We start from the raw sequence: 25717 nt of genomic DNA on the forward strand, positions 1-25717 counted from the left end.
CACATATCTAGTTTTGTGTCAATCGGACAATGTAAGACTTTACTTCCTGTTTCGGGCGTTCCACTTCCTGTAGGGAGGTGACCTTTTACAGACATGCTCAGGACAGGTCCCTGGTGTCACATATAAGGTTTTGTGCAGATTGTACAATGTACTGCAAAGTTAGAGGGCACTTCCTGTTTAAAAAGGCTGACTTCCTGTTCGGTCAACGGCGTCTCCGTAAACATGTTCAGGGAAGGTCCCGTAACTCACATATAAGGTTTCGTGCAAATCGGACAACGTACGGCAAAGTTAGAGGGCACTTCCTGTTTAAAATGGCCGACTTCCTGTTCGTCTCCGGAAACATGTTCAGGGAAGGTCCCTTAACTTACATATCTAGTTTCGTGTCAATCGGACAATGTAAGACTTTACTTCCTGTTTCGGGCGTTCCACTTCCTGTAGGGAGGTGACCTTTTACGGACATGTTGAGGAAGGGTCTGGGGTCCCACATACTAAGTTTCAAGTGGATACAACAATCCCTGTTGGAGCAGCATCAAAAACTATAAATGTAATTCTGTCTGCTGTCACCAGGGGGCGCTGTATTTGAAAATTAATATTTTCATATAGATGTGTTCAGGGCCGGACTGTCATCAATCCTTGCAAGTTTGGTTCAGATCGGACCAGGATTGGCAAAGTTGTTACAGTTTGTTTTTTTAGAATTTTCTACCACCACCAGGAGGCGCTGTTTTCAAAATGTACCGTTTCAGCAACACAGTCGTCTTCAGGAACTAACCATCATCAACTATAGCAAGTTTGGTTGGGATCAGACCTTCCATCGCAAAGTTATAAGAGTTTCATTGTCTGTTGTGAAAAATTATTATTATCTCCAACTTTGGCGCCCCCTATCTCGTACGCCATACAATATTTTAAAAAGCTTTTGATAACTTTTGATGCTCAACTCGTCCACATTGATCTCACCAAGTTTGAAGGTGATCGCACAAAAGCTCTAGGAGGAGATAATTGAAATACAAGCTGTCATACTGTCTGCTGTCACCAGGGGGCGCTGTTTTCGAAATTGAATATTTTCATATAGACGTCTTTAGGGCCGGACTATCATCAATCCTAGCAAGTTTGGTTCAGATCGGACCAGGATTTGCGAAGTTGTAGCAGTTTGATTTTTTGTCCCAAAAATCCGACTTTGCGTCGTTGCCATGGCAACACCGTTAAACGATTTGTCGTCATATTGATCACGCATCATCTACCATGTGTTTTGACTGTTGTCACCAATTTTGAGTGCGGTACGATTATCTGTGTAAAAGTTATTCCCGAAATCGTAAAAAAACTTTTTTTTTGTGTATTTTCTTTCACCACAAGGAGGCGCTGTTTTCAAACTTCACCGTTTTTTCATAGACGTCTTCAGCCATGGCCCATCATCAATCATAGCAAGTTTGGTTCGGATCGGACCTTCCATCGCAAAGTTATAAGAGTTTTGTTTTTCTGATGCGAAACATCAGAATCATCACGAACTTTGCCGCCCCCTATCTTGCGCGCCATGCGACATTTGAAAAAACTTTTGATACCGTGAGCTCCTCAACTGGTCCACAGGGACCTCACCAAGTTTGAAGGTGATCGCACGAAAACTCTAGGAGGAGTTAGTTCAAATACCATTGCTGCGAATTCGCCAAAATCGCCAAAAAATCGCCAATCAACCCAAGATGGCGGACTTCCTGTTGGGTTTGGATCATGGTCATAATGTAATTTTTTCTTCATCCTGACCCACTACACATGTGTACCGAATTTCGTGCATGTGCGATATTTGTGTTGGTCATGGTGAATTTGGACAGGTGGCGCCGCACTTATTGGCCCCTCCCACATTCAATTTTCAACGCACATTCCCCGAACCTTTTTCAGACGTAAATTTACACCACGATTGATGCGGTCACAAAAATCTGTGAGTTTTGGGGTATGGGAAAGGCCTCAAAAATGCGATTCATTTGGGGGAATAATAAGAATAACTAGTACCGCAAGCGGTAATCAACGGGTTCGAGCTTGACGGCTCGCGAGTCCCCGTGCGTCCACGTCGCAGCGCGAGTCCTCTTCCTCATCTTCCGTTCATTCACCGCTTGTGGTACAGGTTATTTTCAGCTGCATCCCCGCGCAATGTCAGGCGTGTCCGTTTAAAATGGCCGTCTTCCTGTTGGGTGAAAGGCGTGTCCGTAAACGTGTTTAGGGAAGGTACCTTGACTTACATAACAAGTTTCGTGTGGATCGGAGAATGTCAGACATTACTTCCTGTTTCGGGAGTTGTACTTCCTGTAAGGAGGTCATCCTTTACAGACATGTTCAGGGCGGGTCTGAGGTCTGAAACAGTGTGATTTTGTCTATAAGTTGTTATTTTTGTGAAAAACAACTGATGGTATCAGAATTGAAGCTGAATTTTAGAAATAACTAGTTATTTTTGTGATAGAACATCTGATGGTATAAGAATTTAGGGTGCATTTTCTCTTTTTTCCCTCTGTTACTTTTTCTCTCTTCCCATTTTCCCTGTTTTTTTTTTCCCTTGGCCCCTCTTGCAGTACCTTTTGCCCCATCTTTCCCTTTCAGAGCAGCATGAGAAACTGTAAATGTTAGATTTGATAGATTTGTAGGCAAATGCCTCCATCATGTGGCGAACAAAGGTTACTGCACTGACGAACCACTCAGTAGAGTGGATCCTGTGCAGTGTTCTTATGTCAACACCATTGAACGATTTGTTATCATATTCAGCAAGCATCATCTACCATGTGTTTTACATGTTTTCATTCATTTTGAGTATGATACAATGAAATTTGTTAAAGTTATAAGGGAAATTGTGAACTTGTATTTTATGTTACCACCAGAAGGCGCTGTTTTCAAAATGTACAGTTTTTGCACAAGCATCTTCAGCAAGATCCCATCATCGATCGTCACGAGTTTGGTTAAGATCTGACCTTCCATCGCAAAGTTATAAGAGTTTGTTGTTGTAGCGAAATACCAGACGTCATATTGTCTGCCGTCAACAGGGGGCACTGTTTTTGAAAGTGAATATTTTCATACAGGCATCTTCAGGGATTGACTATCATCAATCCTAGCAAGTTTGGTTCAGATTGGAATAGCATTCGCAAAGTGGTAGCAGTTTGTTTTTTGTCGCAAATATCTGACTTTGCAGTGTAGTCATTGCAACACTGTTGAACAATTTGTTATCATATTAGGCACGCATCATCTACCATGTGTTTTGAATGTTTTCCCAAATTTTGAGTTTGATACAAGGAAATTTGTTAAAGTTATAAGGGAAATTGTGAACTTGTACTTTCTGTTACCACCAGGTGGCGCTGTTTCCAAAATTTACAGTTTTTGCTTAGGCATCTTTAGCAAAAGCCCATCATCTATCATCACAAGTTTGGTTAAGATCTGACCTTCAATCGCAAAGTTATAAGAGTTTGTTGTGTGTTGCGAAATACCAGACTTCATAGCGTTTGCCACCACCAGGAGGCGATGTTTTCAAAATTTACAGTTTTTGCATTGACATCTTTAGCAAGGGCCCATCATCGATTGTCACTTGTTTGGTTAATATCTGACCTTCCATGGCAAAGTTATGAGAGATTGTTGTGTGTTGCGAGGAATCGTGATTTTCGCCAACTTTGCCGCCCTTCTTCTTGTTAGCCGTGATACTTGATGAAAAGATTTTGATACCTTTGGATCCTCAACTTGTCCACAGTGACCTCAGCAAGTTTGAAGGTGATCCCATGAAAGCTCTATGACAAGTGCGTTCACATACCATTGGTGTGAAATGGCTAAAATCTGCAAAAAATGTACTTTCAATCCAAGATGGCGGCTTTCCTGTTCGTTTTAGAGCTTCGGCTACGCTGACTTTTTTGACCGTCTGGACCTAAGGAACGCGTGAGTACCAAGTTCCGTGCATGTACATTCAACATGCTCCTCAGGAGGACAAGTTTTACGGGTTGTAAGAGTTTCACCTTTTGTTGTGAAAAATATGAATGAACACCAACTTTGGCGCCTCCTATCTCGTACACCGAGCGATATTTTAAAAAGCTTTCAGGAACTTATGCTCGGCAACTTGTTCACAGTGACCTCAACAACTTTCAAGGTGATCGCATAAAAATTCTAGGATTAGTTCATTCAAATATCAGGTGTCATAGTGTCTGCTGTCACCAGGGGGCGCTGTTTTTGAAAGTGAATATTTTCATATAGGCGTCTTCAGGGCCAGATTATCATCAATCAGAGCAAGTTTGGTTCAGATCGGACTCGGATTCGTAAAGTTGTAGCAGTTTGTTTTTTGTCACAAATATCTGACTTTTCAGTGTTGCTGTGGCAACAGCGTTGAACGATTTGTTATCATATAAAGCTAGCATCATCGACCATGTGTTTTGAATGTTTTCCCAATTTTTGAGTTTGATACGATTAACTCTGTAAAAGTTATTACCGAAATGTTTATTTTTTGGATTTTCTGTTACCACAAGGAGGCACTGTGCTCAAAATTTACGTTTTTTTCACAGACTTCTTCAGCAATGGTCCATCATCAACCCTAGATAATTTGGTTGGGATGTGACCTTCTATCGCAAAGTTATAAGAGTTTTGTTGCCTGTGGCGAAACATTAAAATTTTCACCAACTTTGCCGGCCCCTTACTCTTACGCCATAATACCTATTGAAAAGATTTTGATACCTTTGGATCCTCAACATGTCCAAAGTGACCTCACCAAGTTTGAAGGTGATCCCATGAAAGTTCTAGGACAAATCTGTTCAAATATCATTGGTGCAAAATGGCCAAAATCAGCAAAGCATTTACTTTCAATCAAAGATGGCGGCTTTCCTGTTCGTTTTAGAGCATAGGCTACGCTGACTTTTTTGACCGGCGTGACCTAAGGAACGCGTGTACCAAGTTTTGTGCATGTACATTAAACGTGCTCCTCAGGACCACAGGTTTTAGGGGGTGGAGCAGTTTTTTGGCCCGTCCACTTTCACCAGGGGGCGCTGATTTTGACTTGAAATATTTTCACATAGGTTTGTTCAGGGCCAGACTATCAACAATCCTAGCAAGTTTGGTTCAGATTGGACCAGGATTGGCAAAGTTGTAACAGTTTTTTTTTTTTAGTATTTTCTACCACCACCAGGAGGCGCTGTTTTCAAAATGTATTGTTTTCGGCAATATAGTGGCCTTCAGCAACTACCCATTATCAAACATAGGAAGTTTGGTTGGGATTGGATCTTCCATCGCAAAGTTATAAGAGTTTCGCTTTTTGTTGTGAAAAATAGGAATTTACACCCACTTTGGCGCCCCCTATCTCGTACACCATGAGACATTTTAAAAAACTTTTGATAACTTAAGTTCCTCAACTGGTTCACAGTGACCTGACCGAGTTTAAAGGTGATCGCACAAGAACTCTCGGATTTATTCATTCAAATACCAGAGGTCATATTGTCTCCGTCACCAGGGGGTGCTGTTTTTGAAAGTGAATATTATCATATAGACGTCTTCAGGGCCGGACTATCATCAATCCTAGCAAGTTTGGTTCAGATTGGACTAGGATTCGCGAAGTTGTAGCAGTTTGTTTTTTTGTCGCAAAAATCCGACTTTGCATCATTACCATGGCAACATCATGTAACTCTACGCCATCATATTGAGCACGCATAGTCTACCTTGTGTTTAGGGTGATTTTTACCAATTTTGAGTTTGATACGATAATCTCTGTAAAAGTTATTCCCGAAATTGTAAAAGTAACTTTTTTTTTTAGATTTTCTGCCACCACCAGGAGGCGATGTTTACAAACTTGACAGTTTTTGCATAGCCATCTTCAGCAAGGGCCCATCATCGCTCGCCACAAGTTTGGTTACGATCGGACCTTCCATCACAAAGTTATAAGAGTTTCGTTGCGTGTAGCGAGAAATTACAAATTTTCGCCAACTTTGCCGGCCCTTTTCTCGTACGCCATGCGACATTTCAACTAACCATAAGCATCGTTAGATCCCCAACTTGTCCACAGTGACCTCACCAAGTTTGAACAGGATCCCATGTAAGCTCTAGGACAAGTTCGTTCACATACCATTGCTGCAAAATGGCCAAAATAGGCCAAAAATGGCTGTTCAACCCAAGATGGCGGCCTTCCTGTAGGACTTACAGCGGCGCTAGCACGGACTTTTTGGACCGTCCTGACATGCTTAACACGTGTACCAATTTTCGTGCATGTACGTGAAACACGAGAAAAATCGGCCAGATGAAAGCTGTTTTTCATTTTCGTAAGCCCCGCCCACTTTCAATTTTGAACGCAGTGTCCCCGAACTACTATCAGACGTAAATTTACACCAGGTTTGATGCCATCGCAAAAATTGGTGAGTTTTCGTGTATGGGAAAGGCCTCAAAAAGGCGATTCATTTAGAGGAATAATAATAATAATAATAAGAATAATCTTCACAGTTTCAATAGGGTGCTTGCAACCAAGTTGCTCGAACCCTAACTAGTACCGCAAGCGGTAATCAACGGGTTCGAGCTTGACGGCTCGCGGGTCTCCCTGCGCCCACCTCGCCGTGCGAGACGTCTAGCTCATCTTCCGTTCATTCACCGCTTGCGGCAGTAGTAATTTTCAGCTTAGACTATTTTCAGCGTCCATGTGCAATGTTAGATGGCACTTCCTGTTTAAAATGGCCGACTTCCTGTTTGGTGAAAGGTGTGTCCGTAAACGTGTTCAGGGACGTTCCTCACATATCAAGTTTTGTGAAGATTGGAAAATGTTAGACTTGACTTCCTGTTTCGGGAGTTCTACTTACTGTAGGGAGGTTATCCTTTACAGCACATATGTCAGAATCAAGGCCCGTGAATGAGTTATGTCTGGCCCACGGGATGATTTTTAATTACTATTAAAACCGGCTTGCACTATTATGTGCCCTCAGCACCATAATACTACACATCCCAAGATGCACTGTGAGTGCGATCCTGTGTCATCCTTCATGAACAGCATCACAGTCACAGTGGAAAACTAAACATTGCTGTCATTTTTCATCTCCCTCTCCCCCAAATAGACAAATAGAAAAGTAGACGGTGAAAACAGGGTTTTCAAGACAGGTGGGAGGCAGAATAATGTTCACCGAAGTAAAAGGAAAGCCTGTGTGTCTTGTGTGTGGAGACAATGTGTCGTTATGAAAGAATATAACTTAAGAAGGCACTATGAAACATGCAACTGTTTTGCACTTTTCAAGTTTGCACTAACTTCTAATTTTATTATAAAAGACAGACATTGGTGAGGATCAGAGCAGCTCACTGATTTGTTTTGTAACATGCTGTTTCATTTTTGCATTTATCTTGCCATTGAGCTTTGAAGGAAAATAACATTTTGCTGTTTACCTGTTAAAAAGAAGACGGAAAAACGTTTTCAATTTGTTACTGAAAGAGCCTTGAGAAAATATTGCAACTGATTTTATTTATATTTTGCTTAATTTAAATTAATTTAATTTAATTTAATTTAATTTAATTTAATTTAATTTAATTTAATTTAATTTAATGATTGAGTGCAATATAGGCTGTGGTATTGGTATTGGTTCAATATGTGCAGTAATTGCAAGTTTTAATAAATATTTAATCCTCCACCTGTACCATTTTTATTATTTTGGCCCCCCGTGTATTTGACTTTGGCATTACTGCTTTACAGACATGTTCCGGACGGGTCTGAGGTCTCACGTATGAAGTTTCAAGTGGATACAACAATCCCAATTAGAGCAGCATGAGAAACTGTAAATGTTAGATTTGATAGATTTGTTGGCAAATGCCTCCATCATGTGGCGAACAATGGTTACTGCATGAACAAACCACTCAGTTGAGGGAATCCTTTGCATTTTTGCCAGGCAACACCATTTAACGATTTGTTATCATATTCAGCAAGCATCATCTACCATGTGTTTTACATGTTTTCATTCATTTTGAGTATGATACAATGAAATTTGTTAAAGTTATAAGGGAAATTGTGAAATTGTATTTTCTGTTACCACCAGAAGGAGCTGTTTTCAAAATGTACAGTTTTTGCATAAGCATCTTCAGCAAGATCCCATCATCGATCGTCACAAGTTTGGTTAAGATCTGACCTTCCATCGCAAAGTAATAAGAGTTTGTTGTTGTAGCGAAATACCAGACGTCATATTGTCTGCCGTCAACAGGGGGCACTGTTTTTGAAAGTGAATATTTTCATATAGGCATCTTCAGGAATTAAATATCAATCCTAGCAAGTTTGATTCAGATTGGAATAGTATTCGCAAAGTGGTAGCTGTTTGTTTTTTGTCGCAAATATCTGACTTTGCAGTTTTGTCATGGCAACACTGTTGAACAATTTGTTATCATATTAGGCACGCATCATCTACCATGTGTTTGGAATGTTTTCCCAAATTTTGAGTTTGATACAAGGAAATTTGTTAAAGTTATAAGGGAAATTGTGAACATGTACTTTCTGTTACCACCAGGTGGCGCTGTTTCCAAAATTTACAGTTTTTGCTTAGGCATCTTTAGCAAAAGCCCATCATCTATCATCACAAGTTTGGTTAAGATCTGACCTTCAATCGCAAAGTTATAAGAGTTTGTTGTGTGTTGCGAAATACCAGACTTCCTAGTGTTTGCCACCACCAGGAGGCGATGTTTTCAAAATTTACAGTTTTTGCATAGACATCTTTAGCAAGGGCCCATCATCGATTGTCACTTGTTTGGTTAATATCGGACCTTCTATCGCAAAGTTATAAGAGATTGTTGTGTGTTGCGAGGAATCGTGATTTTCGCCAACTTTCCTGACCTTCTTCTTGTTCGCCGTGATACTTAATGAAAAGATTTTGATACCTTTGGATCCTCAACTTGTCCACAGTGACCTCACAAAGTTTCAAGGTGATCCCATGAAAGCTCTATGACAAGTGCGTTCACATACCATTGGTGCGAAATGGCCAAAATCTGTGATGTACTTTCAATCCAAGATGGCGGCTTTCCCGTTCGTTTTAGAGCATAGGCTGCTTGAATTTTTTGACCGTCCTGACCTAAGGAACGCGTGAGTACCAAGTTTAGTGCATGTACATTAAACGTGCTCCTCAGGAGGACAAGTTTTACGGGTTGTAAGAGTTTCGCCTTTTGTTGTGAAAAATATGAATGAACGCCAACTTTGGCGCCCCCTATCTCAAAAACCATGTGACATTTTAGAGAACTTTTAATAACTTTAGATCCTCAACTTGTCCACAGTGACCTCACCCAGTTTGAAGGTGATCCCTTCAAAGCTCTATGACAAGTGCGTTCACATACCATTGGTGCGAAATGGCCAAAATCTGCAAAAAATGTACTTTCAATCCAAGATGGCGGCTTTCCTGTTCGTTTTAGAGGTTCAGCTACGCTGACTTTTTTGACCGTCTGGACCTAAGGAACGCGTGAGTACCAAGTTTTGTGCATGTACATTCAACGTGCTCCTCAGGAGGACAAGTTTTACGGGTTTTAAGAGTTTTGCCTTTTGTTGTGAAAAATATGAATGAACACCAACTTTGGCGCCCCCTATCTCGTACACCGAGCGACATTTTAAAAAGCTTTCAGTAACTTATGCTCGGCAACTTGTTCACAGTGACATCACTAATTTTCAAGGTGATCGCACAAAAACTCTAGGACAAGTTCATTCAAATATCAGGTGTCATAGTGGCTGCTGTCACAAGGGGGCGCTGTTTTTGAAAGTGAATATTTTCAAAGAGGTGTCTTCAGGGCCAGACTATCATCAATCCTAGCAAGTTTGGTTCAGATTGGACTCAGTTTCGCAAAGTTGTAGCAGTTTGTTTTTTTGTCACAAATATCTGACTTTGCAGTGTTGCTATGGCAACACCGTTGCGCCATTTGTTATCATAATAAGCACGCATCATCTTTCATGTGTTTTAAATATTGTCACAAATTTTGAGTTTGATACGATTAAATATGTAAAAGTTATTACCGAAATTGTGTATTTGTTGTATTTTCTGTTACCACAAGGAGGCGCTGTGCTTAAAATGTACAGTTTTTCCACAGACTTCTTCAGCAATGGTCCATCATCAACCCTAGGTAATTTGGTTGGGAAGTGACCTTCTATCGCAAAGTTATAAGACTTTTGTTGCCTGTGGCGAAAAATAAAAATTTTCACCAACTTTGCCGGCCCCTTTCTCGTACACCATGATACTTATTAAAAAGTTTTTAGCAACTTTAGATCCTCAACTTGTCCAAAGTGACCTCACCAAGTTTGAACGTGATCCCATTTAAGCTCTAGGACAAGTTCGTTCAAAAGTACATTTGACAAGGACAAACTTCATGGTTGAAACACTGCTGTGTGAAAGGCTTATCTGAGATTTCAACCCAGGACCTTCAACTGCTTTTGCAAAGCAGAAGTTGCAGGTAAGCGTGACGTCCTGACAGAAGAACGGGGGCTGTATAGGGCTCGTCCGGGATTTGAACCCGGGACCTCTCGCACCCTAAGCGAGAATCATACCCCTAGACCAACGAGCCACGAACCTTGCGCCATTTTCTATGTAGGTGTCCTGTTAGAGATTGTATGTGAGAACTATTACAATATCACCAGATAAAGTTAAAAAGACAAGGGAAATTGGGAAAAGATACTGTTGGACTATGTTTTATGTTCTGTCTGTGAAGGTTCTTAGACATCCAGATCATTGTCAGGAGTTTGCTGTGGACAACAAGACTTGCTGGAGTTAGGTTGAAGATGTTTTAACGCTCATCCACGAGGCTTCTTCACTTCTGACTGTCTTGTGGATAAAAAAAAAAATCCAGGTATTTAGCCTCTGTAAGCTGGATACATGTAAAGAAAACGTTACATTGAACAACGCAGGTCGTTCACACTCTGACCCACTTCCGGGTAGTTAGTTTCACCTGAGTCAAGTTGGGAATGACCGTTGTTGGGGTCACCTGAGAGACACCTCACAGAATAAGTGTAAAAATCCAGCTTCTGACCAGAGTGGTATGATGTATTCTGTAACAGCCCAGACCACAATCCAGATGAAAAGTTTTATTGAGAGACGCAGGATTCTCACCCACAACTTCAGGGAAAGACTGTCACCTGAATGCAGGGCCTTCTTGACTCTATACACTTTAAAAACATTTCAACTGCACAGGTGGGTTCCCAGTGGTTCCCAGTGGTTCCCAGTGGTTCCCAGTGGTTCCCAGTGGTTCCCAGTGGCACCCAGTGGCACCCAGTGGTTCCACGTTGTAATGGTTAGCACTCTGGACTCTGAATCCAGCAATCCGAGTTCAAATCTTGGTGGAACCTGTCTTTTTGGTATTTACGCTAGCCAAATTGATGAAGAATGAAATGTGGCACAGCTTGGAAAAAGACTGCAAGTTTGTCATGTTGCTGTGATCAGCTCAGAAGTCAGAAAGCTTCCCAACAGATCCTTCTTCAGTGCCCCCTTTGGTATAATGGGGTGGGGAAGCTGACTAAAGACTGTCTGCCTCTGTTGCGCCTCACCTGCTGTACTATCTGGAGTACCATTTGGCTAGTAACAGAACAGTTGGTGGTTCAACTCCCTGGACACGTCAAGGACTGGCATACCCCATAGCAAACAACTCGCGCCCATTCACACCCATTGCTCCCTTGGCGTAGGCAGGCCCAGTGTCCTTGGCTTGCATTGGATGTGTTTGCTCACTGGTGTGTGTGCCCAAATTAAACTACTAAACTCCACCCTCTTCAAACTTGCGTTACCACGGCTGTTAGATTTGGCAAGGACAAACTTCATGGTTGAAACATTATTGTGTGAAAGGCTTTTCTGGGATTTGAACCCAGGACTTTTCACGGCCATTGCATTCATTTTCTTTTTATCAAGTGGTCTTGCTTGAGGTAAGTTGAAGATATTTCACCTCTCATCCAAGAGCCCCACTCTGCTAATGTGTGTTGGAGTTCACCTTTGTTTGTCAGTGGTTTGCTTGTTGACCCCTAATGGAAAAGAGCTAAGGGCAGCATTGTAGGTGACTAATAGTTGGTGTCTTAGGCCACCTTCTCTGTTGTGTGATGGTTTTCTAGGTTAAAAAAAGAAGATGATTTCATTCCTCTTCCAGACAATGTGTCCCCCTTGGCCAGAATGTGGACATTCTCGTCATCAAAAGAGTATCTTTTGTTCTGCAGATGCAAATGGGCAGCCCGGTCTGGACATGTCGCCGCCACCTGCCAAGTCAGGATGGCCGAGCGGTCCAAGTCGCTGCGTTCAGGTCGCAGTCTCCCATGGAGGCGTGGGTTCGAATCCCACTTCTGACAGGATACCTTTTGGGGCAGCCGGAGGCCTCAAGCAACAGAACAGCTACGCTCAAATCCCTAGACACCAACAGGCTCAGCCTATAGCAAAACCACTTGCCCCTCATCTCATTGCCATTGCCCCTTGGTACTCAGGTGGTGCCCATTGATTCCCTTGCATCTCGCAAAAAGCGTATAAATTAAATCACTCTTACATTTTAGATTCCAGGCTTGGTCAAGATTCACTACACTTGGCAAGACTTGACTGGCTCATGGTCAAAAGCCCGCGCGCCTCGCAAAGAATCAGCTAAAGTCCCGGTGTTGAACCCTACATCTCAAACGCCATAATTGACCACACCCGCAGAGGTACCGTCCATCTGAACCTCAAAGTGACCCAAAGCGCAGAATCCTGTTCCCTAGACCAACGAGCCTCTATAGAGGGGAAATATTCTATGTAGGTGTCGTGTTACAGATTTTATGTGAGAAATACTCATCAAGAATGGGTCACAGAGCTGTTGAGTCTACATCTGCAAACCCGCAATTCCACCTCACTCACAAAGGACTTACATTGATGAGGCTTTATGCTTGCAATAGTTCAGTGGATGTTTTGTGTGGGATTTTGAATGTGGGACCTCTTTCAGCCAGAGAATAAGACCAACAAAATGTACTCATTTCTCAAGGGAAGCATGTCTGCTAAGGCCTAAGATTACGATAAGATATAGAGGGGAAATATTCTATGTAGGTGTCGTGTTACAGATTTTATGTGAGAAATACTCATCAAGAATGGGTCACAGAGCTTTTGAGTCTACATCTGCAAACCCGCAATTCCACCTCACTCACAAAGGCCTTACATTGATGAGGCTTTATGCTTGCAATAGTTCAGTGGATGTTTTGTGTGGGATTTTGAATGTGGGACCTCTTTCAGCCAGAGAATAAGACCAACAAAATGTACTCATTTCTCCAGGGAAGCATGTCTGCTAAGGCCTAAGATTACGATAAGATAACATGTTTTAGGATTCCTTTTCTTTGTATAAAGGTGAGTCAAGTAGGTCTCTCCTTCCAATCTCTTTATTTCTCAATAGTCTTCACTTTCACTCAAAATCCCTATTGATCATGGTTGACAGGTTCATAGAGTTTGCCACTTTAAATGTGCAATACCACCACAGTCACAAACAACTCGCATTAGTAAGGACGGAATTTGTAGTTGAGATAGGGCTCGACTGTGTGAGTCATTCAGTACATTTGGCAAGGACAAACTTCATGGTTGAAACACTCTGAGATTTCAACCCAGGACCTTCGACTGCTATTGCAAAGCCAACAGAGCAGAAGTTGCAGGTAAGCGGGACGTCCTGACAGAAGAACGGGGGCTGTATAGGGCTCGTCCGGGATTTGAACCCGGGACCTCTCGCACCCTAAGCGAGAATCATACCCCTAGACCAACGAGCCACGAACCTTGCGCCATTTTCTATGTAGGTGTCCTGTTACAGATTGTATGTGAGAACTATTACAATATCACCAGATTAAGTTAAAAAGACAAGGGAAATTGGGAAAAGATACTGTTGGACTATTTTTTATGTTCTGTCTGTGAAGGTTCTTAGACATCCAGATCATTGTCAGGAGTTTGCTGTGGACAACAAGACTTGCTGGAGTTAGGTTGAAGATGTTTTAACGCTCATCCACGAGGCTTCTTCACTTCTGACTGTCTTGTGGATAAAAAAAAGAAATCCAGGTATTTAGCCTCTGTAAGCTGGATACATGTAAAGAAAACGTGCATTGGATGTGTTTGCTCACTGGTGTGTGTGCGCAAATTAAACTACTAAACTCCACCCTCTTCAAACTTGCGTTACCACGGCTGTTAGATTTGGCAAGGACAAACTTCATGGGTGAAACATTGCTGTGTGAAAGGCTTTTCTGGGATTTGAACCCAGGACCTTTCACGGCCATTGCATTCATTTTCTTTTTATCAAGTGGTCTTGCTTGAGGTAAGTTGAAGATATTTCACCTCTCATCCAAGAGACCCACTCTGCTAATGTGTGTTGGAGTGCACCTTTGTTTGTCAGTGGTTTGCTTGTTGACCCCTAATGGAAAAGAGCTAAGGGCAGCATTGTAGGTGACTAATAGTTGGTGTCTTAGGCCACCTTCTCTGTTGTGTGATGGTTTTCTAGGCTAAAAAAATAAGGTTATTTCATTCCCCTTTCAAACCATATGTCCCCCTTGGCCAGAATGTGGACATTCTCGTCATCAACAGAGTATCTTTTGTTCTTCAGATGCAAATGCGCAGCCCGGTCTGGACAAGTCACAGCTACCCGCCAAGTCAGGATGGCCGAGCGGTCCAAGGCGCTGCGTTCAGGTCGCAGTCTCCCATGGAGGCGTGGGTTCGAATCCCACTTCTGACAGGGTAACTTTTGGGGCAGCCGGACTTTGCCTCATAACAGAACAGTTGGGCGTTCAAATCCCTAGACACGTCAACAATTGGCCTAGCCCATAGCAAACTACTTGCCCCCATTCACAGCCATTGCTCCCTTGGTGTACTCAGGTGGTGCCCACTGCTCCTTGGATTCCCTGCATTCGGTGTGCGTGCGCAAATTAAACGACTCTTTAAGCATGCGAGATTCCAGCTTGGTCACAAAGACTTGACTGGTTTCATGGTTGAAACAGTGCTGTGTGAAAGGCCTTTCTGCAAGAATCGTAGCGCAAGTCCAAGGAAACAGGGAACTCCCACATCTCAAACGTTATAATTGGAACACACCTGCAGAGGGCTCGTCCGGGATTTGAACCCGGGACCTCTCGCACCCAAAGCGAGAATCATACCCCTAGACCAACGAGCCTCTATAGAGGGGAAATATTCTATGTAGGTGTCGTGTTACAGATTTTATGTGAGAAATACTCATCAAGAATGGGTCACAGAGCTTTTGAGTCTACATCTGCAAACCCGCAATTCCACCTCACTCACAAAGGACTTACATTGATGAGGCTTTATGCTTGCAATAGTTCAGTGGATGTTTTGTGTGGGATTTTGAATGTGGGACCTCTTTCAGCCAGAGAATAAGACCAACAAAATGTACTCATTTCTCCAGGGAAGCATGTCTGCTAAGGCCTAAGATTACGATAAGATAACATGTTTTAGGATTCCTTTTCTTTGTATAAAGGTGAGTCAAGTAGGTCTCTCCTTCCAATCTCTTTATTTCTCAATAGTCTTCACTTTCATTCAAAATCCCTATTGATCATGGTTGACAGGTTCATAGAGTTTGCCACTTTAAATGTGCAATACCACCACAGTCACAAACAACTCGCATTAGTAAGGACGGAATTTGTAGTTGAGATAGGGCTCGACTGTGTGAGTCATTCAGTACATTTGGCAAGGACAAACTTCATGGTTGAAACACTCTGAGATTTCAACCCAGGACCTTCGACTGCTATTGCAAAGCCAACAGAGCAGAAGTTGCAGGTAAGCGTGACGTCCTGACAGAAGAACGGGGGCTGTATAGGGCTCGTCCGGGATTTGAACCCGGGACCTCTCGCACCCTAAGCGAGAATCATACCCCTAGACCAACGAGCCACGAACCTTGCGCCATTTTCTATGTAGGTGTCCTGTTACAGATTGTATGTGAGAACTATTACAATATCACCAGATTAAGTTAAAAAGACAAGGGAAATTGGGAAAAGATACTGTTGGACTATGTTTTATGTTCTGTCTGTGAAGGTTCTTAGACATCCAGATCATTGTCAGGAGTTTGCTGTGGACAACAAGACTTGCTGGAGTTAGGTTGAAGATGTTTTAACGCTCATCCACGAGGCTTCTTCACTTCTGACTGTCTTGTGGATAAAAAAAAGAAATCCAGGTATTTAGCCTCTGTAAGCTGGATACATGTAAAGAAAACGTGCATTGGATGTGTTTGCTCACTGGTGTGTGTGCGCAAATTAAACTACTAAACTCCACCCTCTTCAAACTTGCGTTACCACGGCTGTTAGATTTGGCAAGGACAAACTTCATGGTTGAAACATTGCTGTGTGAAAGGCTTTTCTGGGATTTGAACCCAGGACCTTTCACGGCCATTGCATTCATTTTCTTTTTATCAAGTGGTCTTGCTTGAGGTAAGTTGAAGATATTTCACCTCTCATCCAAGAGACCCACTCTGCTAATGTGTGTTGGAGTTCACCTTTGTTTGTCAGTGGTTTGCTTGTTGACCCCTAATGGAAAAGAGCTAAGGGCAGCATTGTAGGTGACTAATAGTTGGTGTCTTAGGCCACCTTCTCTGTTGTGTGATGGTTTTCTAGGCTAAAAAAATAAGGTTATTTCATTCCCCTTTCAAACCATATGTCCCCCTTGGCCAGAATGTGGACATTCTCGTCATCAACAGAGTATCTTTTGTTCTTCAGATGCAAATGGGCAGCCCGGTCTGGACAAGTCACAGCTACCCGCCAAGTCAGGATGGCCGAGCGGTCCAAGGCGCTGCGTTCAGGTCGCAGTCTCCCATGGAGGCGTGGGTTCGAATCCCACTTCTGACAGGATAACTTTTGGGGCAGCCGGACTTTGCCTCATAACAGAACAGTTGGGCGTTCAAATCCCTAGACACGTCAACAATTGGCCTAGCCCATAGCAAACTACTTGCCCCCATTCACAGCCATTGCTCCCTTGGTGTACTCAGGTGGTGCCCACTGCTCCTTGGATTCCCTGCATTCGGTGTGCGTGCGCAAATTAAACGACTCTTTAAGCATGCGAGATTCCAGCTTGGTCACATTCACTACACTTGGCAAAGACTTGACTGGTTTCATGGTTGAAACAGTGCTGTGTGAAAGGCCTTTCTGCAAGAATCGTAGCGCAAGTCCCAGGAAACAGGGAACTCCCACATCTCAAACGTTATAATTGGACCACACCTGCAGAGGGCTCGTCCGGGATTTGAACCCGGGACCTCTCGCACCCAAAGCGAGAATCATACCCCTAGACCAACGAGCCTCTATAGAGGGGAAATATTCTATGTAGGTGTCGTGTTACAGATTTTATGTGAGAAATACTCATCAAGAATGGGTCACAGAGCTTTTGAGTCTACATCTGCAAACCCGCAATTCCACCTCACTCACAAAGGACTTACATTGATGAGGCTTTATGCTTGCAATAGTTCAGTGGATGTTTTGTGTGGGATTTTGAATGTGGGACCTCTTTCAGCCAGAGAATAAGACCAACAAAATGTACTCATTTCTCCAGGGAAGCATGTCTGCTAAGGCCTAAGATTACGATAAGATAACATGTTTTAGGATTCCTTTTCTTTGTATAAAGGTGAGTCAAGTAGGTCTCTCCTTCCAATCTCTTTATTTCTCAATAGTCTTCACTTTCATTCAAAATCCCTATTGATCATGGTTGACAGGTTCATAGAGTTTGCCACTTTAAATGTGCAATACCACCACAGTCACAAACAACTCGCATTAGTAAGGACGGAATTTGTAGTTGAGATAGGGCTCAACTGTGTGAGTCATTCAGTACATTTGGCAAGGACAAACTTCATGGTTGAAACACTCTGAGATTTCAACCCAGGACCTTCGACTGCTATTGCAAAGCCAACAGAGCAGAAGTTGCAGGTAAGCGTGACGTCCTGACAGAAGAACGGGGGCTGTATAGGGCTCGTCCGGGATTTGAACCCGGGACCTCTCGCACCCTAAGCGAGAATCATACCCCTAGACCAACGAGCCACGAACCTTGCGCCATTTTCTATGTAGGTGTCCTGTTACAGATTGTATGTGAGAACTATTACAATATCACCAGATTAAGTTAAAAAGACAAGGGAAATTGGGAAAAGATACTGTTGGACTATGTTTTATGTTCTGTCTGTGAAGGTTCTTAGACATCCAGATCATTGTCAGGAGTTTGCTGTGGACAACAAGACTTGCTGGAGTTAGGTTGAAGATGTTTTAACGCTCATCCACGAGGCTTCTTCACTTCTGACTGTCTTGTGGATAAAAAAAAGAAATCCAGGTATTTAGCCTCTGTAAGCTGGATACATGTAAAGAAAACGTGCATTGGATGTGTTTGCTCACTGGTGTGTGTGCGCAAATTAAACTACTAAACTCCACCCTCTTCAAACTTGCGTTACCACGGCTGTTAGATTTGGCAAGGACAAACTTCATGGTTGAAACATTGCTGTGTGAAAGGCTTTTCTGGGATTTGAACCCAGGACCTTTCACGGCCATTGCATTCATTTTCTTTTTATCAAGTGGTCTTGCTTGAGGTAAGTTGAAGATATTTCACCTCTCATCCAAGAGCCCCACTCTGCTAATGTGTGTTGGAGTTCACCTTTGTTTGTCAGTGGTTTGCTTGTTGACCCCTAATGGAAAAGAGCTAAGGGCAGCATTGTAGGTGACTAATAGTTGGTGTCTTAGGCCACCTTCTCTGTTGTGTGATGGTTTTCTAGGCTAAAAAAATAAGGTTATTTCATTCCCCTTTCAAACCATATGTCCCCCTTGGCCAGAATGTGGACATTCTCGTCATCAACAGAGTATCTTTTGTTCTTCAGATGCAAATGGGCAGCCCGGTCTGGACAAGTCACAGCTACCCGCCAAGTCAGGATGGCCGAGCGGTCCAAGGCGCTGCGTTCAGGTCGCAGTCTCCCATGGAGGCGTGGGTTCGAATCCCACTTCTGACAGGATAACTTTTGGGGCAGCCGGACTTTGCCTCATAACAGAACAGTTGGGCGTTCAAATCCCTAGACACGTCAACAATTGGCCTAGCCCATAGCAAACTACTTGCCCCCATTCACAGCCATTGCTCCCTTGGTGTACTCAGGTGGTGCCCACTGCTCCTTGGATTCCCTGCATTCGGTGTGCGTGCGCAAATTAAACGACTCTTTAAGCATGCGAGATTCCAGCTTGGTCACATTCACTACACTTGGCAAAGACTTGACTGGTTTCATGGTTGAAACAGTGCTGTGTGAAAGGCCTTTCTGCAAGAACCGTAGCGCAAGTCCCAGGAAACAGGGAACTCCCACATCTCAAACGTTATAATTGGACCACACCTGCAGAGGGCTCGTCCGGGATTTGAACCCGGGACCTCTCGCACCCAAAGCGAGAATCATACCCCTAGACCAACGAGCCTCTATAGAGGGGAAATATTCTATGTAGGTGTCGTGTTACAGATTTTATGTGAGAAATACTCATCAAGAATGGGTCACAGAGCTTTTGAGTCTACATCTGCAAACCCGCAATTCCACCTCACTCACAAAGGACTTACATTGATGAGGCTTTATGCTTGCAATAGTTCAGTGGATGTTTTGTGTGGGATTTTGAATGTGGGACCTCTTTCAGCCAGAGAATAAGACCAACAAAATGTACTCATTTCTCCAGGGAAGCATGTCTGCTAAGGCCTAAGATTACGATAAGATAACATGTTTTAGGATTCCTTTTCTTTGTATAAAGGTGAGTCAAGTAGGTCTCTCCTTCCAATCTCTTTATTTCTCAATAGTCTTCACTTTCATTCAAAATCCCTATTGATCATGGTTGACAGGTTCATAGAGTTTGCCACTTTAAATGTGCAATACCACCACAGTCACAAACAACTCGCATTAGTAAGGACGGAATTTGTAGTTGAGATAGGGCTCGACTGTGTGAGTCATTCAGTACATTTGGCAAGGACAAACTTCATGGTTGAAACACTCTGAGATTTCAACCCAGGACCTTCGACTGCTATTGCAAAGCCAACAGAGCAGAAGTTGCAGGTAAGCGTGACGTCCTGACAGAAGAACGGGGGCTGTATAGGGCTCGTCCGGGATTTGAACCCGGGACCTCTCGCACCCTAAGCGAGAATCATACCCCTAGACCAACGAGCCACGAACCTTGCGCCATTTTATATGTAGGTCTCCTGTTACAGATTGTATGTGAGAACTATTACAATATCACCAGATTAAGTTAAAAAGACAAGGGAAATTGGGAAAAGATACTGTTGGACTATGTTTTATGTTCTGTCTGTGAAGGTTCTTAGACATCCAGATCATTGTCAGGAGTTTGCTGTGGACAACAAGACTTGCTGGAGTTAGGTTGAAGATGTTTTAACGCTCATCCACGAGGCTTCTTCACTTCTGACTGTCTTGTGGATAAAAAAAAAAATCCAGGTATTTAGCCTCTGTAAGCTGGATACATGTAAAGAAAACGTTACATTGAACAACGCAGGTCGTTCACACTCTGACCCACTTCCGGGTAGTTAGTTTCACCTGAGTCAAGTTGGGAATGACCGTTGTTGGGGTCACCTGAGAGACACCTCACAGAATAAGTGTAAAAATCCAGCTTCTGACCAGAGTGGTATGATGTATTCTGTAACAGCCCAGACCACGATCCAGATGAAAAGTTTTATTGAGAGACGCAGGATTCTCACCCACAACTTCAGGGAAAGACTGTCACCTGAATGCAGGGCCTTCCTGACTCTATACACTTTAAAAACATTTCAACTGCACAGGTGGGTTCCCAGTGGTTCCCAGTGGTTCCCAGTGGTTCCCAGTGGTTCCCAGTGGTTCCCAGTGGTTCCCAGTGGTTCCCAGTGGTTCCATGGTGTAATGGTTAGCACTCTGGACTCTGAATCCAGCAATCCGAGTTCAAATCTCGGTGGAACCTGTCTTTTTGGTATTTACGCTAGCCAAATTGATGAAGAATGAAATGTGGCACAGCTTGGAAAAAGACTGCAAGTTTGTCATGTTGCTGTGATCAGGTTCCCAGCGCGGGTCCCAGCGCGGGTCCCAGCGCGGGTCCCAGCGCGGGTCCCAGCGCGGGTCCCAGCGCGGGTCCCAGCGCTGGGACGCGCGTCCCAGCGGGTGAGACGCAACAGAGGCAGACAGTCTTTAGTCAGCAAGAGGTCCCCAGTTCAAATCCCGGACGAGCCCTCTGCAGATGTGGTCCAATTATTTTTAATTATTATTGAGATTTGGGAGTTTCCTGGGACTTGCGCTACAATTCTTGCAGAAAGGCCTTTCACGCAGCACTGTTTCAACCATGAAACCAGTCAAGTCTTTGCCAAATGTAGTGAATGTGACCAAGCTGGAATCTTGCATGCTTAAAGAGTCGTTTAATTTGGGCACACACACCAAATGCAGGGAAACCAAGGAGCAGTGGGCACCACCTGAGTACACCAAGGGAGCAATGGCTGTGAATGGGGGCAAGTAGTTTGCTATGGGCTATGCCAATAGTTGACGTGTCTAGGGATTTGAACGCCCAATTGTTCTGTTATGAGGCAAAGTCCGGCTGCCCCAAAAATTATCCTGTCAGAAGTGGGATTCGAACCCACGCCTCCATTGGAGACTGCGACCTGAACGCAGCACCTTGGACCTCTCGGCCATCCTGACTTGGCAGGTAGCTGTGACTTGTCCAGACAGCGCTGCCCATTTGCATCTGAAGAACAAAAGCTCCTCTGTTGATGACGAGAATGTCCACATTCTGGCCAAGGGGGACATATGGTTTGAAAGGGGAATGAAATAACCTTATTTTTTTTGCCTAGAAAACCATCACACAACAGAGAAGGTGGCCTAAGACACCAACTATTAGTCACCTACAATGCTGCCCTTAGCTCTTTTCCATTAGGGGTCAACACTCAACCACTGACAAACAAAGGTGAACTCCAACACGCATTAGCAGAGTGGGTCTCTTGGATGAGAGTTGAAATATCTTCAACTTACCTCAAGCAAGACCACTTGATAAAAAGAAAATGAATGCAATGGCTGTGAAAGGTCCTGGGTTCAAATCCCACAAAAGCCTTTCACACAGCAGTGTTTCAACCATGAAATTTGTCCTTGCCAAATCTAACAGCCGTGGAAACGCAAGTTTGAAGAGGGTGGGGTTTAGTAGTTTAATTTGCGCACACACACCAGTGAGCAAACACATCCAATGCAAGCCAAGGACACTGGGCCTGCCTAGGCCAAGGGAGCAATGGGTGTGAATGGGCGCGGGTTGTTTGCTATGGGGTATGCCAGTCCTTGACGTGTCCAGGGATTTGAACCACCAACTGTTCTGTTACTAGCCAAATGGTACTCCAGATAGTACAGCAGGTGAGGCGCAACAGAGGCAGACAGTCTTTAGTCAGCTTCCCCACCCCATTATACCAAAGGGGGCACTGAAGAAGGATCTGTTGGGAAGCTTTCTGACTTCTGAGCTGATCACTGCAACATGACAAACTTGCAGTCTTTTTCCAAGCTGTGCCACATTTCATTCTTCATCAATTTGGTAAGTGTAAATACTAGGTATTGTTCCAATTCAGGGAACACGGATTTGAACACGGATTGCACACAGCAGTGTTTCAACCATGAAGTTTGTCCTTGCCAAATCTAACAGCCGTGGAAACGCAAGTTTGAAGAGGGTGGGGTTTAGTAGTTTAATTTGCGCACACACACCAGTGAGCAAACACATCCAATGCAAGCCAAGGACACTGGGCCTGCCTAGGCCAAGGGAGCAATGGGTGTGAATGGGCGCGGGTTGTTTGCTATGGGGTATGCCAGTCCTTGACGTGTCCAGGGATTTGAACCACCAACTGTTCTGTTACTAGCCAAATGGTACTCCAGATAGTACAGCAGGTGAGGCGCAACAGAGGCAGACAGTCTTTAGTCAGCTTCCCCACCCCATTATACCAAAGGGGGCACTGAAGAAGGATCTGTTGGGAAGCTTTCTGACTTCTGAGCTGATCACAGCAACATGACAAACTTGCAGTCTTTTTCCAAGCTGTGCCACATTTCATTCTTCATCAATTTGGTAAGTGTAAATACTAGGTATTGTTCCAATTCAGGGAACACGGATTTGAACACGGATTGCACACAGCAGTGTTTCAACCATGAAGTTTGTCCTTGCCAAATGTTCTGAATGTGACAGACGTGGTAACACCAGTGAATACTAATTTCTATTTGGCTGATAGGTCACTAATTCAAGACAGCCGTATGAATGAACTACGCAGAGCAATTTGCCTTCGCCTGCCTTCAACTGTCAGTCACAGCACTTTGCCGCGCAAACCAACTGGAGAATGGCACTGACGAAGAGGAGCAACAGAGATTCAAAGGTTACGTTGATTTAAGATGATAAAGTGCGTCATATGTTCAACTTTTTTTGTCGAAAAAAACTGAACTGGCTAAATTGCCAGCTGGCGAAATGTGTGGCTTATTAGATTATTTGCTGTTTTATCCTAAGTGTTTTTGTAATTGTGTTGAACCGAATGGCTTATTCGCTAGCTAAAAAGATCGCTAGCGAGCTAGCTAACTATTAACACTTTTAATTTCTTTTTAAATCCTTTTTTATTGTTATGTTGTCACTATTGTCATTTTAAAAACAACTATATATGTTGCTTAACATTATCAGGTTTAACGTTACATCATTTTGAGAGTTTAAAAAAAAATTTATTTATTTTACGTTATCCTGTTTTTGAAGTCAACAGTGTGATTCCTCAGTGTAGTCTCTACGGAGATTTATGCCAAGGCGCGCTCGGACAAAGGCACTTGTCCATAATTTGTATTAATTTAAGGTTAGTGTTGTTTAGAGTTGAAAGAAGCATGTTGATTAGTTAGTTAAAGGGGACATATTATGCAAAATCTACTTTTTAACCATTTCAATACTTACTTCAATACATTGTTTCAACCATGCAGTTTGACTGTTTCACATTAAAAAAAAACACTGACCCTGGGTTCAAATCCCAGATACGTCCTACACACATCAGTGTTGCAAACTGGCCGAAAGACACCAACTATTAGCCACCTACAATTCTGTCCTGAGCTTCACAGCACCATTCATCTGTGGAATTGCAAGTTTGCAGAAGTACATTTTATAGATCTGTCACCTGTGTGTTTTAAATCTCTTACAAGAACACTACATGGTTGGACAGTTCAATTTGACTGAATTAAAGAGCAACATTGAATGGGATGTTATAGACATGTAATGGAACTGGTTAGTTTTGCTGAATAAAGAGACTGAAAAAAGGAGAGTTCATCTTAACTCTTTTCATAAAAATAAAATGAGTCAGAAGCCATTTGGTTCATTACTTATGTGAAATCTCCTTAGCTGACATGCAGGTCCTACAAATCAGAAATGGTTAATTTAGTGAACTACTTTTCACAGGGAGATGCCTGCAATGATATACAAATGTATAAAATAGATAAAACACTGATGACGTAATTATTTTTGGTTAAGGGGTTATCAGCAAATGCACTCAAATTAATTAATGCATATGAGGGATGGTTGAGACTTTCCTAGGCTGACTAAGAAGGAGTAATGCCAAAGCAACTTGGCATGCATTAAATTCAACCTTCTATCATAATAACTGCATTTTTGTTTCCTTCCAGATAAACCTACATTTGATAGAAATTTGACAGGCATATGCAACCTATGGATTGTCCAATAAAATGCGTTGTACAATAAGAAATAGATTTCACAATGTCCGTATACATACAAAATGTATACATTCTGTGTTTATAATCCAGTTATTGTTCAAGAATACACATCTCACCTGTTGTTTTGTCAAATTATAAAATATTGTTGAAGCAGATGTTTAATGTGAGATTTTTAATTCCATTTTTCCTCATATTCTACTCTTTTTTCCGACAATCACTCTGAACCTGTCCCAATATGTCTGTTTGTTAATGAGACTAAATGCTTTCAGCTGCAACTGAATAATGAATATTCATGAATAGCCCACTAAGAATGTCTATATTTTTCCAAGGTGGTAACTGTAGAAGTGCATGAAATTGGCCGTGATCTTGTGCAGGTCATTATAGAGAAGAGAGTTAATGGGTTTCAGAAAACAAGGCCATTGAATGCATTTTGTGCAAAAGGAGTGAACATTTGATCCACTGTTTGGTTATGAATACTTGTTTTACTGAGATTTTAGAGAATGTAACATAATAATTATAATAATAGCAACAACGATAATAACAACAACAACCATAATAACAATAATGATAATAATAATAAATACATAAATAATTGTTTGACTAAAAGGCAGTGCATGCAATGGAAATATCAGCTGTAGAATATTTTTTTTTTACTAACAGGAGCAACACTGCTGCAACACGGATGGAAAAAATATGTAGACTTCAGGGGAGACTATATTGAAAAAGAAACCTTATTTGATCAAATTTGACCATTGCATCATGGTCCGCCTGTGAACCTTTCAGCTCACCCTTTCATGTTGTGTTTTATGAGTCACAGTCAATTTAGAGTGTCCAATTCACCTGTTCCCCACATTGCATGTTTTTGGACTGTGGGAGGAAGCCGGAGAACCCGGAGAGAACCCACGCACACACGGGAAGAACATGCAAACTCCAAGCAGAAAGGCCCTTGTTCCAACCGGGGCTCGAACCCGGGTCTTCTCGCTGCAAGGGAAGAGTGCTAACCACTACACCACTGTGTGGCCGCAGATTAATTGTCTGATACAAAAAGGAAAGCACAGACCAGAGTGCTGCTATTTCTTTACAGCACACAACAGACTTTTGGCATTGTATCTCTGTGAGTGTATTTTCAACAAGGGCATCATTTTAATTCTTGTGG

The 25717-nt window shown here is 42.8% G+C and overlaps 14 non-coding genes across 14 annotated transcripts; 5 read left to right on the forward strand and 9 right to left on the reverse strand.

The window, feature by feature from the left end:
- Window positions 1-10416: 10416 nt before the first annotated feature.
- trnap-agg lies at window positions 10417-10488 on the reverse strand. The gene has a single exon. It is a non-coding gene; the product is annotated as a tRNA-Pro (tRNA).
- Window positions 10489-12164: 1676 nt separating this feature from the next.
- Window positions 12165-12247, forward strand: trnal-cag. Its single transcript has one exon. It is a non-coding gene; the product is annotated as a tRNA-Leu (tRNA).
- A 1350-nt stretch (window positions 12248-13597) lies between these two features.
- trnap-agg lies at window positions 13598-13669 on the reverse strand. Its single transcript has one exon. It is a non-coding gene; the product is annotated as a tRNA-Pro (tRNA).
- An 867-nt stretch (window positions 13670-14536) lies between these two features.
- trnal-cag lies at window positions 14537-14619 on the forward strand. Its single transcript has one exon. It is a non-coding gene; the product is annotated as a tRNA-Leu (tRNA).
- Window positions 14620-14979: 360 nt separating this feature from the next.
- trnap-ugg lies at window positions 14980-15051 on the reverse strand. The gene has a single exon. It is a non-coding gene; the product is annotated as a tRNA-Pro (tRNA).
- A 659-nt stretch (window positions 15052-15710) lies between these two features.
- On the reverse strand, window positions 15711-15782 carry trnap-agg. The gene has a single exon. It is a non-coding gene; the product is annotated as a tRNA-Pro (tRNA).
- An 867-nt stretch (window positions 15783-16649) lies between these two features.
- On the forward strand, window positions 16650-16732 carry trnal-cag. The gene has a single exon. It is a non-coding gene; the product is annotated as a tRNA-Leu (tRNA).
- Window positions 16733-17108: 376 nt separating this feature from the next.
- trnap-ugg lies at window positions 17109-17180 on the reverse strand. The gene has a single exon. It is a non-coding gene; the product is annotated as a tRNA-Pro (tRNA).
- A 659-nt stretch (window positions 17181-17839) lies between these two features.
- On the reverse strand, window positions 17840-17911 carry trnap-agg. The gene has a single exon. It is a non-coding gene; the product is annotated as a tRNA-Pro (tRNA).
- An 867-nt stretch (window positions 17912-18778) lies between these two features.
- Window positions 18779-18861, forward strand: trnal-cag. Its single transcript has one exon. It is a non-coding gene; the product is annotated as a tRNA-Leu (tRNA).
- Window positions 18862-19237: 376 nt separating this feature from the next.
- Window positions 19238-19309, reverse strand: trnap-ugg. Its single transcript has one exon. It is a non-coding gene; the product is annotated as a tRNA-Pro (tRNA).
- Window positions 19310-19968: 659 nt separating this feature from the next.
- trnap-agg lies at window positions 19969-20040 on the reverse strand. Its single transcript has one exon. It is a non-coding gene; the product is annotated as a tRNA-Pro (tRNA).
- A 706-nt stretch (window positions 20041-20746) lies between these two features.
- Window positions 20747-20818, forward strand: trnaq-cug. The gene has a single exon. It is a non-coding gene; the product is annotated as a tRNA-Gln (tRNA).
- A 642-nt stretch (window positions 20819-21460) lies between these two features.
- Window positions 21461-21543, reverse strand: trnal-cag. Its single transcript has one exon. It is a non-coding gene; the product is annotated as a tRNA-Leu (tRNA).
- Between the last annotated feature and the right edge of the window lie 4174 nt (window positions 21544-25717).

Source organism: Solea senegalensis, linkage group LG3 (assembly GCF_019176455.1).
Source record: "Solea senegalensis isolate Sse05_10M linkage group LG3, IFAPA_SoseM_1, whole genome shotgun sequence".
Classification (NCBI taxonomy): Eukaryota; Metazoa; Chordata; class Actinopteri; order Pleuronectiformes; family Soleidae; genus Solea; species Solea senegalensis.